Source organism: Triplophysa dalaica, chromosome 5, assembly GCF_015846415.1.
Source record: "Triplophysa dalaica isolate WHDGS20190420 chromosome 5, ASM1584641v1, whole genome shotgun sequence".
Lineage (NCBI taxonomy): Eukaryota > Metazoa > Chordata > Actinopteri > Cypriniformes > Nemacheilidae > Triplophysa > Triplophysa dalaica.
In genome coordinates, this window is record NC_079546.1 from 17,459,346 (window position 1) to 17,474,349 (window position 15,004).

Below are 15,004 nucleotides of genomic sequence, written 5' to 3' on the forward strand. Positions count from 1 at the left end.
ACATCGAGGCCCTGTACATTCAATTTACAGCGTACATTAGTAGTCTATATATAGGCTGTCGGTGTCTATTCTGGCAGTCAAACCGAGCGGTCAAATAGGTCGGAGGGGCACGGAACCGGACCCGGGTGCCTTTCACGGGCCACCTACGTGAAAATTGGGCCAATCGGACCTTCTGCGGCAGTGTCCATCATGAGCCTATGAAAATGAACGGGATAGGTTGCGCGTGTCAGAGGCTCCCGTACGGCCAGCGCAGGCCCCAGGAGCCTGAAACCTAACAGAAAGTTGCGTCACGTGGCCCTCGACAACATACTGAGGGAGCTAGGTCGAGAAGGAAAGTTAGATATTTTTCATTATTTTTCATACATCTCTGTTCCCCCGTTTTTCTCATTGGGTGTGCTCTGGTGTGCTCATAGGTGGCTATCGTACCATGACCCCAGAACTGACCCTGGAGGTTCAAATGACCCCAATTCAAATTCTATGTCTAGTCACAGCCCCCTCATTCGTTTTCTAGCGTACCGAGTGCGTACGGCCACGTTATTTGCTATATTGCCCGTTTTAGGGACCATGTGAGACGTAAATTTTTTGGGAATATTTTTTGTGATTTTATTTCAAGCACTTGCCCTACTGCGAGGGTTATGGCCTTTGAATATGTGTTGCTTAATGATGCGAAGGACTAGCATTCGAAGCCCCAAAGCATTTGCACAAAAATAAAGCATAAATAGGAATAAAAAGCTGGGCAGAAAAATAATTCTTTCAAAAGTCCAATTTTATGCAACATAAGCTTTTTAACAGGCTAAATTGTGTAATATATTTTGATGGGGTGCTTCCAGAATGCATATATGTGGGTTTGTCATACGAAATTTGTTAAAAATCTTAAAATAAGCCATTTAAAGTATTGTCTAATCATTGCTTACGAGGCAACTGTAAAATAAGTTATGACTGTCACTCCCGGTGTTTTGATGAGTCACAGGAAGTCCCAGTCATAACTTATTTGACGATTCCCCCGTAGGTGTCTAATGTACACACCATTTTTATGTTATGAATGTACACTTTGTCCATTATTTACATAATTATTAAATGATTAGGGCCCCATTGGATAAGTTATGATTGGGACTTCCTGTGGTCACAGGAAGTCCCACTCATAACACTTTTGGCATTACTCCCAAAGGTAAATGATGGACACACTGTTATTAAGCTTAATAAATGTGTTATAACGCTGTAATGAACAGGTAAAACAGATATAGGCATTGTCCATGGTTTACCTACGAGGTCCCCATTAAATAAGTTAGTAATGTACATGCCACACATAACTTATTTGACAGGGTCTCCATAGGTAAATAATGGACAAACCGATATTAAGCTTAATAAAGGTGTTATAATGCTGTAATTAACAGGTAAAAACACATAAAGGCATTGTCCATTATTTACCTACGAGGTCCCCATTAAATAAGTTAGGAATGTACATGCCACAGATAACTTATTTGACGGGGTCTCCATATGTTAATAATGGACACACCGATATTAAGCTTAAGGAGATCATTTTGGACTTCAGGAAGGCGAAAGGAGGCACACACGACCCCATCCACATTAACGGGACGGCTGTTGAACGTGTTTCCAGTTTTAAGTTCCTGGGGACCCATATTTCGGAGGACCTGTCCTGGACCACCAACACCTCATGCCTGGTCAAGAAGGCTCACCAGCGTCTCTTCTTTCTGAGGACACTGAAGAAGAACCAGCTGTCTTCAACTATCCTGGTGAACTTCTATCGCTGCACGATAGAGAGCATCCTGACCAACTGTGTCACAGTCTGGTACGGGAACTGTTCAGTTGCTAAGCGCAAGGCACTGCAGCGGGTGGTGAAAACAGCCCAGCGCATCACAGGAACTACACTGCCTTCCATTGAAGACATCCAAAAGAAACGCTGTCTGCGTAGAGCTCGCAGCATTATCAAGGACTCCTCTCACCCCGCTCATAGACTGTTTACTCTCCTGCCTTCCGGTAGGCGCTTCAGGTGCCTCCGGACAAGAACCAGCAGGCTAGGAAACAGCTTTTTTCCCAGAACTGTTTCACTATTGAACTCTGCTCCCCACTTATTCCACTACCCCTCATAACTTTAACTGTAATGCTGCTATTACATTGTTTTCATTGCACTACAGGGCTGCCATGCATGACTGAACTGTACACACCAGTACTTCATGTTATCTGCTCTACCGGACTGTTTACACACACATAGCATCATTTGCACTCCATACTGCTCACTTGCACACCAGGAATATTACACTGAATGCTCATTTGCACTAATGGACTACTCTCATAACTGCATTACCTCATCTACTGCACTGTAACTTTCATAACTGCATTACCTCGTCTACTGCACTGTAACTTCAATAACTGCACCAACTTCTCTACTGCACTGTAACTCATCTATTGCATTACTGCATCTATTGCATAACTAACTGCATCTACTCATCTATTGCACTATAACTTCAATAACTGCATTAACTCATCTACTGCACTGTAACCTTAATAACCGCATTAACCATCTCCTGCACTTTAACCTTAATAACCGCATTAACGCATCTACTGGACTGTAACTTCAATAACTGCATTAACGCATCTACTGCACTGTAACCTTAATAACCGCATTAACGCATCTACTGCACTGTAACTTCAATAACTGCATTAACGCATCTACTGCACTGTAACTTCAATAACTGCACTAACTCATCTCCTGCACTGTAAATGTATAACTGCATCTACTCATGTATTGCACTATAAATTCAATAACTGCATCAACTCATGTACTGCACTGTACCTTTAATAACCGCATCAACTCATGTACTGCACTGTACCTTTAATAACCACATTAACTCATCTACTGCACTGTAACTTTAATAGCTAATGTCTGTAACTAATGCACACTCAAGTCACTTGCACTATTGTATAGTCTATATTGTTATCTGTTCATAACCACCTCTACATTAATGTTCACAGCACAGCACAGTACAGCACACAATATAAACAGAACAGCCTTCTGTTTATATTGTTCATAGTACATACCGACTGTCATATTTTCATAGTACATGCCCATTGTATAGTATTTTCCTAATATTGTATTCTGTATTTATTCACACTGTATATCCTGCACTTGCTAATTGCACTTCTGGTTAGACCTTAACTACATTTCGTAACACTGTACTTGTATATGTGTAATGACAATAAAGTTGAATCTAATCTAATCTAATCTAAATACACGTGTTATAACATTGTAATTAACAGGTAATAACACATACGGGCACTGACCATTATTTACCTACGAGGTCCCCATTAAATAAATTACAAATGTACATGCCACACATAACTTGTTTGACAGGGCTTCCATAGGTAAATGATGGACACACCGTTATTAAGCTTAATAAACATGTTATAACACTGTGATTAACAGGAATTGGCCCAATAAGTCAAATGCATCCCACTCATAAAGCTTTTGACACATTACCCGTAGGTATCAAATGTACACAACTTGTTAAGGCTTATGGGGCACAACTGTGAGCTGTAAAGCACATCATCACGAAGCCCAGTGTCTCCTGTGTGCTTTACAGTTGGTTTGAGCTGAACAACTCATTGAATAATAACAAAAATAAAGGCATTGTCCATTATTTACCTACGAGGTCCCCATTAAATAAAATAGGAATGTACATGCCACAGATAACTTATTTGACAGGGTCTCCATAGGTGTGAGAATCTGGATTTCGTCCTGTCCTCCATTATTACTGCATCTGTGTTTATTCCAATATTCATCATATGTATTCATTCCTTTATCTTATTATTCACTTCTATTCATAATATTTGCTCCTTACTTTCTTGTTTTTTAACCTCGTTGAAAGTTGTATCGGATCTTATGCTGTCTTATGTTGATATAAGCATCTGTTGTTCTCCATCTCAAGGTTCCTAATGATGCCTATGGACAATTGTTTTGTTATTGTAATATTAAATATGTAATCATATCTGATTGTTCAGGAGGAAAGACTAAACAGAAAGTCTGGTGATTTTCCACTGTTTTGGTGGTTTTATATGACGCCTCCTGATGCAAACTTATAAGTATTAGTCCTTAACAATAAACTTTGGACTCTGATTGAACAAGCACCTGGTGTCTGTGTCAAACTTTGTCTCCAGATCTGCAAACTCTGTGTGTTCCGTCGACTAGACTTATACTTCAATCGTATAATATTGTTTAGACAAGGGGACATAAGAAGTTTACATTCTTACAGTTGGGGGCTCCTCTGAGGGGAGACTCTACTCTCATTGAACCAAAGAGAACAAAGACCTCTGGGGCGCACTGACGATCGGTTACAGACCTACATTAAAAGGGGTAAGTGTTTTTCCATACAGTTCTTTATGACTTACAGAAATCTAACGCTTACCCTGTAGGATTCTTGTGTGTTTAAATTCATGTTAGTGGGAGTTGATTCTCCCATTGTTGTACCAGTGAGGCTGGCGACAGTAATTAATAAAATAATTATTAACGAATATGAATAGGTTTCAATTCATGTTAGTGGGATTCCACTTCCCATTGTTGTACCAGTGAGGCTGGCGACAATAATTTATAAAATAATTATTAACGCACGAATATGAATGGTTAATGCAGTCTTGATCACACTGTAATTTGGGATCGAAGTGTTAGCTTTGAGGAGGCTTTGTTACTCACGAAAAAATAAAAAGAAATAAAATCTGTTTAATGTTTATTCTAAAAGATAACATTCTTACAGTTTAAAAATTGAAAATATTATTGATATCACTGTTACTGCATGTATTGAAATATTGGTGTCAGAAAAGGACGGTGCATATAATATCCACCTCTGATCACAATATAAGACATGCAGCACTGTTGAAACTGTTGGTCGATTGAACACGAGGGTTTTTCATTGTTTTGTCTGTACTGTACTGTTTTATCACCGCCGGGTTTGAAAGTGTAAGATGGGGAATTCTATTTCAAGGCCACTGTCAGGCAAATGCCAGTGGCATTTATGTACAGAAATAATCAAGGATTTTATACAGATCCATATGTTAGCAATATCGCAGGATGGTCGGAGGGAATAAAACCGAAAATTGATTTTCCCTATCCGAGGGAAGGTTCATTTGCTGATGAGTGTATGTTACTGGCAGGGGGCATGTCAAATGGAGGTTGGTGAGACCCAACATGGGATTACCCATACATGAATAAAGCTCATGCAGTATGGAAAGACATGAAAATGGTTTTGGGACCAGGGTCCGGAAAAAACAAAAATTGTTGCGTATGCAAATCAAAACCGGTAACCATTAGAAAAGCCGCCGGGATACACTGCCCCTTGCCAAAAACAGACTTCTCCCTCTGCACCATCACTGTCGATAAAACCAAAAGAGATAAAACCGGAAAAGTTAAGATAAACCTAATGTAGCTACAAACCCTGAAAATTCAATGGTTTGGGTAAGAGCTGGAAACACGCTAAATGATAGACCGTTAAGAATGTCTGATATGGAGGCGATCTGTAAAAGCTTGCCTTCTCCACAGGAAGCGGGTAAATATGTATCAATTTTGCAAACGCACACAAAATATGCACATTTTACAGGTAGAGATTTCCGAGCGGTGTTGTTAAGAACACTAGAGAAAGATGTAGCTGAGGAAATGCTGATTGAAAAATGTCCCGCATTATCACTTGACAATGATAAAATCACAAACAGCGGTACAGCTGCATGAGTTGTTTTGGGAGACGGCTGCTAATGTTGAAACATTTTTCAAACAGCTGAGAGAGTTTCTTGATGAACGCTTAGGGAATCAACAGGACTTATCATTTGCTGCAGGCACTAAGCAGGCAGCGAAGGAATCAGCTGCTCAATTTTTTATGCGTTTTAAGAAAGCATGGGTTGAAGATTCTAAATTGCCTATGAATAATGATATAAAGCCTCTATTTGTCAATACTCTGTTAAATATCATGAATCCGAAACTATGTTTACAGGCTATCCCGAAAAGAGGAGGACTGAACAAACAGCTGTAAACCCTACCCAACGGAAGAAATCTGAGGTCATTTGCTTTTGTTGCGGAAGGAGGGGCCATTACAAACGAGAGTGCAGGCATTTGCGCAAGCCGATTTCTGGTGAGACACACGCACAACAGCACACACCACCGAGCAGACATGAGACCACGGGTGCTCCATACCCAACCCAGTGGCCATCAAATCAAGAATAGGGGTGCCCACAGAGTGATCAGAGTGATGTCAGTTCTGATTTATGTATGATGACCCTGACCTTTTCGAATAATGGGGAGGATTTGCCTTATTTTTTCCTTATGATAAATGGGCAGCCTCAAACCTTTCTGCTTGATACAGGCGCAGGGCTAAACTATGACTTCTAACAGTTATGAGGGTCCCATAACTAATCAAATTATTCACTCTGTGGGAATTTCCGGAACTGACATTGTTTGTACTGTAACACCTGCTTTACAGGTTGCAGCCTCTGGCATTAAACCATTTTTCCACAAATTCACAATTATTCCAGGTGCTCCACTAAATCTTTTAGGTCGTGATATGATGCATAAATTAGGCATGGACATTAAGTTTACTGATAACAAGGTTGTTTTTTCCTTTCTGTCTAGTTTACAGGCATCCGTCGATCCTCTGCCTACAAGTGGATTGATAAGCGGCTCAAGGGTAACTCCCTCCAGTAGCAGCATGCCTACAGGGACGGACACCATGATTAACCCTTTGTTGTGGTCTCAGTTCAGGGATGAAACTGGTTTCATTGACATGGAACCTTATAGGGCTAAACTTAAAACAAACAAGCCTGTCTACATTAAACAATACCCTTTGTCTAAAGATAAGGTACAAGGCATTCAACATTTGATTGAAAATTTTGTCAAGCAGGGTGTCCTCGAACAAACACACTCACCATATAACACACCAATTAATCCTGTTTTGAAAGCGGATGGGATAATTTGGAGATTAACTCAAGATTTAAGAGCAGTTAATCAGTGAATCATACCACTCGCACCAATTGTGCCTGATGTTTTGACTGTTATGAATTCAGTGCCACATTCGCACAAGTATTTCACAGTAATTGATTTGTGTGCAGCCTTTTTCTCTGTGCCTGTACACCCAGATACTCAGCCTTTGTTAGCATTTACATTTAAGGGGCAGCAATATTCATGGAAACGCCTTGCTCAGGGCTATGTAGACTCACCCGCTGTCTTTTCTGCAGCAGTGCACAGAACTTAGGCCAAAATGACTGATTTGCCTTCAACAGTGTGTGTGCTTCAGTTTGCAGATGACATACTCGTGTCGGGGGAGACGGAGGAGGACTGTGAAAAAGCATCTATAATTGTTTGCAATGTACTTGCCGAAACAGGTTTTAAAGCCTGGAAAGAGAAACTGCAATGGGTTCAATCTAAGGTAACCTATTTGGGACATGTGCTGATGCAGGGTCTCAGAGCAATATCCACAGATAGGGTCCAGCTGATCAGAAAGGTAAAGTCCCCACGAACAGTACAGGAGCTACAAAGCTTTCTGGGACTAATTAACTATTGTAGACAGTGGATACCTGACTGTGCGATTCACGATAGGCACCTGAGGGGTCTGATAGATCACAAAGCTCAGCATTGGAGTGGACTGCGGAAGCAGATGAACATTTCAATGCTTTGAAAGCAGCCATCACGACAGCACCAGCATTGGGCCTGCCGGACTACACAAAACCTTTTCACTTGCATGTTAGGGAGACAGTGGGTGCAGCTCTAGGGGTCCTATTGCAACTTCATGGCTCAACATATAGGCCAGTTGCATATCTGTCTAAAAAGTAAGATAACATAGTCACAGGTATGCCAGCATGTCTTCGTGCGGTGGCTGCAGCTGCTCTGATTGTACAGATGGCTGAGAAAACTGTGCTGACACACCCTTTAATATTATATGCCAGAATGTGGGAAGCGAGAAGTTTTAAAACTGCTGATGGAAAGCCAATAGCACATGCAAATCTGATAGGACAGTTAACTGAAGCAGTTCAGCTTCCGCTCGAAGTGGCCATAGTAAAGGTCAACGGTCTCGCTTCGGGGGAGGATGAACAAACTATAGGCAACAGAAGGGCTGATGAAGCCGCAAAGGCAGCAGCCCAAGCTCAGATTAAATCACCATTTCATCCAAAAAATTAAACACATGTAGCAATGACAATGCACATAACAAATGTTACTGACATTGATATCAAATTCCTGCAAAGTCAAACAACACAGGGAGACTTAGAGCATTGGAGAAACATTTTTTGCACACCTGATAAGAAAGGGATTATGAGAGATGGACAGGGTAGAATAGCACTACCGAACAGAACAGCAAAGCTTGTTTTGGATGCATGCTTAACATGTGCTCAGGTATATCCCCACAAATCAGCTAAGCACGATGCATTGACACATCCGGAAGCTCCTTTTCAACATTTACAAATTGATTTTACGCACATGCCGACAAAAGGTAACTTAAAATATCTTTTGGTAATTGTTGATCGATTCTCAAAGTGGCCTGAAGCATTTCCATGCGCAAAGGAAGATGCTAAAACAGTGGTAAATATCTTAACGAAGGAGATTGTGCCCAGGTGGGGCGTACCGGCCAGAGTGGAATCGGACAACGGGACAAGTTTTACGTCAAAGGTAACACAGCTCTTAGCAAAAACATTGTCTATTGATTGGCATTTTAATATTCCATATCATCCGCAAAGTGCAGCAGTCGTGGAGAGATGTAATCGAACACTGAAAACACGACTAACAAAAGCTGTACTCGATACAGGAAGAAAGTGGGTTGATTTATTGCCCGCAGTCTTGGCAGAAATAAGAATGACCCCATCTTCCACAACAAAATTGTCACCGTTCGAGGTACTAATGGGTAGACCTTTCCCGACCCCGTGGGTCAAAGGTCGGTCTGGTATTTCTTGTTTAGGTGACCTTCAGGTGATCCAGGAAGACTACGAGACCTCCCTTGGTCGAAAAGTTAAATTCGATATGTGCTGATGTTTCTTTGTGCCTTCCTCTTCCCTCAGAAAACCCTACTCATAACTTTGTTCCAGGACAAAAAGTTTTTGTGAGGAGTCTGAAGCCAACAAAGGTTGGAGAACCAAAGTACCACAGACCAGCAACTGTGATTGCCGTCACACGGACAGGAGTTCTGACGGACTACCAGCCACAGTTGATACACGCTTCCAGAGTGAAGATATGTTCTTCAGGAGAGCAGGCAAGCTCCAATTTAACATAGAATCTCAACAGGGGATTCACCAGGGTAGAGAAAGCACTGACTAAGCTGAGGACAGAACTACATTTTGTGAGGTAGGGGCCACCCAAAGCAAGAAGATAGGAGGCCCATTGAGCCAACAGTGCTGACTCCGTAGCTTCCCCTGAGGTGCATTGAGGGCCAAATTGAATCATTGAAATTATCCTAAGCAATTTCCTATGGAATTCTTAGATATCAATTCTTACACTGCGTGCACACTAGCAGAACCCCTTATTGTGTTCAGCCCAGAACGACCATAGGAGTTGCCCCTGACCCAACTAGAGTTGTGCTGCAACGTCCAATACCAGGTATCCTAATTCTGTATGCTTTCAGGCTAGAAGAGGGGGAATTAGTTGTAAGCAAGAGAGATGCCCACATCCACAATGATAGAACCTAACAGGCCGTGGCATCCGTTCAGGCAGCCAGGTATGTGTGGACTGCGTGGAACAACGATTATTCTAATCCTAATAAGTATAATAATCACTGGTATAATCCTAAATCAAGAAGTAAACTTAGAAATTAAACTCTCGCCACACGGCCAAAACGGGAAGTAGAGGAAAGTTTCCCTGATAAAGAGATGATCAAGGTCACTCTTAGGGCAGGCAGCAGCGCAAGCTTCCTTTGTGACCCAATATCTTTAACCATGGGGGCAGCTGGCAATATCAAAGCAGTTAGGGAACAATTCGGAGAAAGTCTGGATATCTGCAAGGGATCTTGTAGGTGGTCAGAGGTAATAGCATATCATGGCCCTTAAGCCCTAGGCACCGACCCCAGGTTTGAAATAAAGATTGTAAAATTACCACAGAGAGTAATGTGGGATGGAAAACGTTGTGTATATTGTGGTAAGGCAAAGACCATTCCTATAGGGTCTCTTCCTTCAGTTCTTGGTCCAGACCATAAGGAAAGTTATGCAGGGGTAATGAATGTTACCATAAAAGAGGTTACATTTCAAGATGAAGGAATTTACTACTGCGTATGGGCCTTATTAGGTAAAGACCGTTATCAGGAAGTTCAAATTAAAATAGAACCACCAGCAATGAGGGAAATAAAAGAAAGAATTAAGGAACTAAGCGCAAACCCGATACCCAGCTATTCAAATAAGCAAAGAGAAGCACCACAGGATATTGAATTTTTCATGGGTTCTAATCTGGACCAAGAAACAAAAAAGTAAGAGTTGCAAAATCTAAATGTGGTGGTAACTCCGCATGTGCCTTAGCCTTATTCCAGAGAAGAGTCTTAGCAGATGAGGTTAGAGGAGATTGTTGGGTATGTATACAGCTCCACTCAATGTGGAGAACGCAAGAGCTTACAGCAGACATGCTAGTAAATGATGAGGGTGACTGCAATATGCCAAAACAAATGTCTTTAATTGTACAAATTACTCTGAATATTCAAGAAGAAAGACCACCAACATCCGTAATGCGAGACTATAACTGTTCGTATACAGGAGAACCTTTTCAAGGTCCTGGATTTTATGTAAATGCTCGTCCCGCAGAATTATGTGTGTGTTCCTAATCAGGCAGACATATAGTAGGAATGTCCGATTGTAGAAATGAAATTACTTTGTCTCAATCAAATAACGGACATCATAATTGCACCATACAATATCTCAATAAAACTACTGAGGGATTTGAATGTCCATTTTCACATTTAGATAGTTCACCAGGAATGGTGTGGGTTTGTGGTGAAACGTCTTGGTAAATTTGTAACCTCAGTTCCCTGATGGAGGGAACGAGACGTTGTGTCGAGAACGACAGATGGGGTTCGCCCTTGAGAACCAATCAACTCTGACTACTATAGAAAAGGCCAATGAAATTTGGCGAATGAAATTTGCATGCCGGGCTCCGCCCCCGGATATCCGGTATAAAAGGAAGCCGGCGTGCATCATTCACTTACCTTTTGTTCTGAAGAGCCTGAGAGCCTCTCACGACTGCAGCAGAATACGATACGTGTTTGTGGCATAAGGGACACAACGTCTCGTTCCCTCCATCAGGGAACTGAGGTTACATACGTAACCAAGACGTTCCCTTTCTGTCGGTCTCTCGACGTTGTGTCGAGAACGACAGATGGGGTTGCCTATGGAAAACGCCACTACGCTGTATCGCGTCACAATCTCTAGCGAAGCGACGGTAACAAGCCTGGGCGTGTCAGCTCGATGCTTTCGCGAAACTGTAACCTTCCAGTATGGTGGTCGGGGGGTTCCAGAGCTTTCTTGGAGAAAGATGGGTACAGCCCTGACCGGTAACCTTTCACGGACGGGGCTTTAGCTCTCTACTGGCGAGAGGCCGTCCGGCTCGGGTTTACACCGGGTGAGCGCAACTCTTAATCAGAGAAGCGCTGCAGAGGCCACCTCCTACCCGTGGGGAGGAATATGGTGGATAAGGTATGGTCTCGTCCTTGGAGGAGATCGCATGGAACGTGCGGACTGGGTAGTTAACCGCTGGGTGGAGGTCCACCCGGGGAAGTTCATGGGTTACCAGGAGTGGGAACCATTCTCATGAGGATACATCAGACGGAAAAGCCCACGGAGGGGGTGTTACAGACGTCCGGTAGCACTAGGTCCGGTTAGAGCTATCTGTGATAGCTCAGATGGTATCCCGGCCTAAGGGGGAAGGCTGCTCTGCCCAGCCAGCCGCCAGGGTGTGCTCGTTTAGTGATGGATGGAATACCTGTTCTTAACCAGTGTTTGGGTAAGAAGGGAGGTTGGTGAGATACCTATTCTTAGCCATATGTTTGGGTAAGAAGAGAGGTAGATAGCACACTGACCCAACCTGTTAGAGGGTGGAAAGGTGCTTTCGCAGGCATATGCCCCCCCGGATGCCAGTCCTACATGTCGCCACGCAGGACGTGGGCTGACACCGGGTTTACGCGAAGGTTGTTAACCCTTGCGAAGGTGTTTGGGCGTAGCCCAACCCGCAGCTCTACAGATGTCTGCTAGATAGGCGCTTCTGCCAGTGCCCAGGAGGTGGCTAAAACTCCGTGTGGAGTGAGCCCTCACTGCCAATGGGCATGGGAGATTCTGAGATCGGAATGCCGTCGTAACGGCGTCCACGACCCAGTGTGCCAGCCTCTGTTTGGAGACAGCCTTCCCCTTCTGCTGTCCTCCAACAGACACGGAGCTGGTCAGAGCTTCAGAGATCTGCGTGCGGTCCAGCACGTACTGGACACAACACTGATCGGGTTGGGTCTTCCTCCCCTATGGGGAGCGCCTGCAAGTTCACCACTTGGCCCCGGAGGAAGTAGTGGGAACTTCTTGGGCACGCATCCGGGCCTGGGTCTCAAGATAACGTGAGAGTTTCCAGGGCCGAATTTAAGGCAATCCGGGGACACGGAGGATGCTCGGTGGTCCCCTACCCTCTTGAAGGAGTGAGCGCCGTCAGGAGGGCCGTCTTACTCTGTGAGGAAGATCAGAACCTCCGAGGGGCTCTTGGGGGGCACCGAGGCTCCCCTGGACCACTTAGGGTCCCAAGAGGGTATGGAGCGGAGATGAGGCGGATTCCGCTCTCTCGCGCCCCTTAGGAACCTGGTGACCAGGTCGTGTTGCCCTAGAAACTTTCCACCGACTGAGTCGTGATGAGTGGCAATAGCGACTACATACACATTCAGTGTGGAGGGGAGATGTTAGTCTCCAGTCTCGTAAGAAGGAAAACACAATCCTGATCGAGCACCTCAGTGGGTCTTTCTCATTGAGAGAGACACCAGGACGAGAAGAGGCGCCGTCTAGAGGCGTGTGACCGCCTAGTAGATGGGGCCCTAGCCTGGGTGATGGTCTCTGCCATAGAGGGGGAGTAGCCATCTCAGGATCCTCTCGTCCCGTCTAAAGACCAGACATGGGTGATCCAGAGGTCTGATCTGGGATTCCAGAACGTGTCCTTCCCCTGATAGAGGAGGTCCTCTGCCAGGGGAATGGTTCAGGGGGAGTCGCTGTCCAGAGCATCAGCTCTGAAGCCATGTGCGGTTAGACCGGTGTGGTGTAACCAATAACGCTTGGTGCTCCTGCTCCCTGACCTTGCACAGCGTCTGTGCAAGAAGGCTCCTGGGGGGGAAGGTGTGCTTCCGCCCATCCCGTGGTCAGCTGTGCGCCAGGATATCCGTGCCGAGGGCAGGGAATACCAAGCGGGCAAATGGTGGTGTTACGGGAGGCGAACAGGTTTACCTGGGCCTACCCGAACAGCCTACAAATGAGCTGGACTGCGCGGGGGTGGAGTTGCCACTCTCCACAAGGCATAAACTGGCGAGAAAGCTCGTCGGCGGTCTAGTTCAGTTTGCCCGGGGTGTGTGTGGCCCGCAGGGAGCGGGTCACCTGTTGACTCCACCGGAGGAGGCGTCGAGCAAGTTGTGTTAGCCGCTGTGAGCGAACGCCACCCTGACGATCTGTGTACGCTACAGCTGTAGTGCTGTCCTCGGACCAGCACGTGCTTGTCTCGCACGAGAGGCCGTAGCCTGCTCAGTGCAAGTAGCTCAGCCCACAACTCTTGGCAATTGATATGCCAGCGCAGACGGGGGTTCGTCCAACGCCCCGCCTGCGTGCCCGTTACACACTGCACCGCACCCCTGCAGGGAGACGTCAGTCGTCACCACGACCTGTCTCATAACCTGCCCAGAGGGACCTGAGTCCGTCGAAAAAGTCATGGAAGACTAGGGGTTATGGTGCGTCGGAAGCAGGGCGTCATCACCATGCGCCTGCTGCCGGTGTGCCACGCTCTCCTCGGAACTCGACTCTGAAACCAGTGTTGGAGCGGTCTCATGTGCATCAACCCGAGGGGTATTAACCCGCGAGGACGCCATGTGTGCCAGGAGCCTCTGAATTATTTCAGGGGGACCGCTGTCTGCCTAAAATGTTCATTTCAGACAGTTCAACACTGGTTGGGCGCAACCTGCGGACAGGTGCGCCGACATGGTGACAGAGCTGAGTTCCATACCGAGAAAGAGGATGCTCTGCACTGGGGAGAGCTTGCCCCTCTCTTGGTTGACCTGGAGTCCCAATCGATCTAGGTGCCGGAGCACAAGGTCCCTTTGTGTACATAACAGATCTCACGAGTGTGCCAAGATAGGCCAGTCGCTGAGATAGTTTAGTACCCGCTCGCCTTCCTCCCCTCAGGGAGAAAGGGCGGTTTCCACGATCTTCGTGAAGACCGTGGAGACAGGGACAGACCGAAAGGGAGGACTCTGTACTGATATGCCCGCCTCTCGCACGCGAACCGCGGGAACGGCCAGTGTCGAGGAGGATCGAGACATGAAAGTAAGCGTCCTTCAGGTCGATTGCCACGAACAAAATCTTGACACCTGATAGATGTCAGGACGCCCTCTGTGTGAGCACCCTGAACGGCAGCTTGTGAAGGTGCTCTGTTCAGGGTACGCAGACCTCTGGGGGCAACCCGTCGTCTTGGGAACGGTGAAGTGCGGGTCGTGACCCACTGAACATCTTGGTTTTGAGGGACAAACTCGATGCCTGCTTTGCCAGAAGGGTGGTGACCTCTACCCGAAGTACGGAGGCGTCCCTGCCTCTGACAGAGGGAGAGATGATGCCCCAAAGCTTGGGAGAGTCTCTGGCAAACTGGATCGAGTAACCAAGACGGACCGCCCTCATTAGCCAGCGAGACAGTGTGGACAGCTCTCTAGCTCCCAGGGACTGTGACAGGGTGACCAAGGGGACGGTCTGCTTCATCATTCCCACGGGGGGGTTCGTCGGCTGGCGGAGCTAACCATGTCGCGGGGGTCCCCGGAGGGAA